At 36.0% G+C, this 3,457-nt stretch overlaps 1 non-coding gene across 1 annotated transcript; it reads right to left on the bottom strand.

The window, feature by feature from the left end:
• Positions 1-1,855: 1,855 nt before the first annotated feature.
• Positions 1,856-1,992, bottom strand: LOC111756494 (small nucleolar RNA SNORA2/SNORA34 family). Its single transcript, XR_002790978.1, has one exon. It is a non-coding gene; the product is annotated as a small nucleolar RNA SNORA2/SNORA34 family (small nucleolar RNA).
• Between the last annotated feature and the right edge of the window lie 1,465 nt (positions 1,993-3,457).

Below are 3,457 nucleotides of genomic sequence, written 5' to 3'. Positions count from 1 at the left end.
CATTTGATGAATCTTCCCATATATTGTTCAGTGTATTGGCTATTGTGATAAAAATTTATGCTTTAGCCTTCCCCAAAATGTTTTTAAATGTTAAAATTTTAACTAGAAGGAAAGCAGTAATACAATACAATATATAAGATAGTGTCTATAAGGATTTATAATCAAAATAAAACTTGTATTTCATAGCCTCAAAAATATAAACCAAATTATAAACTTACAAAGCTTATTTTTGTAGCATATTTTATTGAAATTAGGCTATGTAGAAGTCTCATACATCATTGACAAACATTTCAAGAGAACAATGGAGGAGTAAGAATATAGTACACTGTCTATTTGACCCAGAGAAGAATGAAAATAGCAAAATTACATTAATATGTATACATTAACATTACAGTTTTATTCACAGGGCATAAAACTTACAAAGTAATAGGATTTCAAGACAATTAATGGATAACATAAAAATAGTTGTACATCAACAAATATAAAACATACTTCAACCTTATTTGTGGTATGACAAATTTAAATGACAAGTGTAATATATATTATGGTCTTACGTTTGTGTACACCAAAAATTCATGGGCTTAAATCCTAACACCCAAAGGGATGAATGAGGAGGGTGGCATTTTTGAAAGGTGATCAGTTCCTGAGGGCTCCACCTTCATGAATGGCATCAGAGCCCATATCACAGAGAGCTGGCTGGCTCCTCCATCATGTGCAGAGAGAGGAGGCCGTCTTTTACTCAGGAAGCTTTATCAGACACGGATCTGCTGGCCCCTTGATTTTAGACAGTCACAATTTGAGAAATTTCTGATTCTAGCTACCCTCTACGATATTTTGTTTTAGTAGCCCAAATGGACTACAGCAGAAATACGAGCATAATAAATCATGTTAATAATGTGAGTTGCTAAAAGAGAAAAATACCTTATTTATGTTATTAACAATTTCATAATATTACAAGCCCTGAAAAATCTCACTCAAAATCTAAGGAAATAGAGCTCTTCAAATATAGTAAAATGATGCTTAGCAATGAATTATTAATAATGAAAAGCTGCAACCAACAGTAACCCAACATTAATAAAATTTACAGTCTTTTCACATATTAACCAGAATAAGCAAATTTGAAAATGTGCACCTGAATTAGAGTCCACATATAAACAATTTTTTATTTTAAAGGGGGTAAAATTGAACACAACAAAACAGAACAAAATAGGACATAAGAAAGCAATGTAAGAGATATAAATTTCAAAGCTAGACGACTTGAGATCTTCACTATCTACCTTATTTTCTTCCAAATAGTTGTCCATGTCTTTGCATACAGAGAATTCATTCAAAACAACATAGTATAAAACTGATCTGAACAGAATGAGGAAGGCATTTGAGGTCTTCAAAACTAGACTATAGGGAAGTCACTAATGGCTGTCGTAGAGTCTCTCATTCTCTTCAAAATAGCTGTCCATACTTTCATGTATATTGAAGTTCAACAAAACAAAACAGGCTAAAATAACACCATTAATTAGAACAAAGCAAAACAGGAATTCAAGTATTGGCCTTCAAAGAGATGGTAGAAGGAAATCCCCCTATTTGTTACATTGCCTATGGTCAACCTCTCAAGCGATGTCCAGATTACTGGCTTCCACTTGCTATGGGGAGGGGGGATGTGATGTTTTCTCAGCCCGCGCACTGGCAGGCTTATAGCCACTTACCAGGGATAGGCTGTGTTGCTTGGTTTCCAGGCGCTCCAGGTCCCAGCATGGTGTGGGACCCCAGTAAACACCAGTGGCTCCCATCCTGGTCCACTGCAGCCTGCCACCCCCATCGCCACTCACGGAGGAGGTGGGGAGGCAGGGTAGCTTCAAGCTGTTTCTTTCTAATGAATTGACCATTTCACTGCCCAAGTTCTGAAATGGCCAACAGACCATAGAAAGACATCTCTTTAGGCTCCTGCTTGAAACCAACAGCGTCAGGAAGCTGCCAACCTTGATTCAGGGCCAGAACAATGTGAACTCACTATGTTTAGATAAGTAATTTTCCCCTTATTTAGAAAAATACTACAAAATCCTTGCGAAGAGGAACCATCATATTTATAATAAAACTAATAATTTTTAAAAGGATATATCTTCCCCTAGTTTCTCTCAGAAAATACTGTAATGCTACCACCAGGAACCACAAAGTCAGCAAAGTTTATGTATCCAAGGTGATTTATTTAATATTTTATTTTCTTCTTCTTCTTCTTCTTCTTTTTTTTTTTTTTTTTTGAGCACTCTGCCCCAGTTGAATCCTTGAGTCTTGTGATACGTCTGTCACTGCATAGTTACTGTCAGCAAACCTGAAAGCTTTAGAGAAACAGTCTTCCCTCAAACCCATGAGCTGATATTCCAGCAACTAAAACCATCCTGCTGTTTCTATGTACTTTGGTCTCTCCATGTATGGAGTTAATTATAGTTTTTCCTTGTAGATCGTGTACTTTAATAAATTCTGGTAGGTGGCTTTTGGGTATAGCAGCCTGCATGATGTTTGTCTCTCAACAGCAAGAATGTTTTTCTTTTAGTAACAATAGCAGTTTTCCAAGTTTGTTTATTTGTCAGCTTTATGTGTGCATGTTTGCTGGGAGAATTTGGGTCACTTTTGAGTGATTCTCCTTTTTATGTGAAATACCACTTTATTTCCCAGCGCTACTTTAGTAATTTCTTTTTTTAAAAAAGACTTCTGAAGAATGCTGATTTCAAAAATGCATTATTACTTATGTGAAAACATGTTTACCATACGTAATGGCTTCACTTATTGTGGAGAGTTGAAAATGAACATCTTAATTGTTTTTACTCCCATTGTTCTAGCTTCCCTCTATCTCTAGTTTCCCTTCCCATTTTTAGTCTATCAATGTGTTTCAGAATAAATGTGTCGCTTGGATGCAGCATATTGTGAACTTTTGTTTTTTGATACAATCTAAGTCTTCTATTGGAAAGTTGAGACCATTACATTGAGAGTTATTACAGTAAGGTCTTGACATATTCCTGTCACTGCATTTGTTTTTCTGTTACTGATTTCTTCGTTTTTCTTCTTTGTTTAACTGCTCTCCCAGCTTGATGTTTTTATTCTATCAGACTTTTTGGGATTGTTGGCTTATTAAGATTTTGGGGGGCAGCTGGAGATTTAGCTCAGTGGCATAAGTGCCTGCCTTCCAATCAGGCAGTCGTGAGTTCAATTCCTGGTACCGATAAAAGGAAAAAGACAAAAAAAAAAAAAAAAAAGATTTTTTTGCACAACTGATGTAGTATTATGAAATATTTTTATTTCCATCAACATTTGTTGAGACAATGTCTTGCTATATAGTTTAGGGTTGGCCTTGAACTCACTATATGGCCCAGGCTGGCCTCAAACTCATTGCAGTCCCACCTCAGCCTTCTGAATGCTGAGATCACAGGCATGCAACACTTCAGTGGGATCCTCCACGAATTTT

Source organism: Cavia porcellus, unplaced genomic scaffold (genome assembly GCF_034190915.1).
Source record: "Cavia porcellus strain 051 isolate PalLab524CR breed Dunkin Hartley unplaced genomic scaffold, mCavPor4.1 scaffold_13, whole genome shotgun sequence".
Lineage (NCBI taxonomy): Eukaryota > Metazoa > Chordata > Mammalia > Rodentia > Caviidae > Cavia > Cavia porcellus.
Note: the sequence above shows the minus strand (reverse complement) of the source record. Positions and strands in the feature narration are given on the sequence as shown.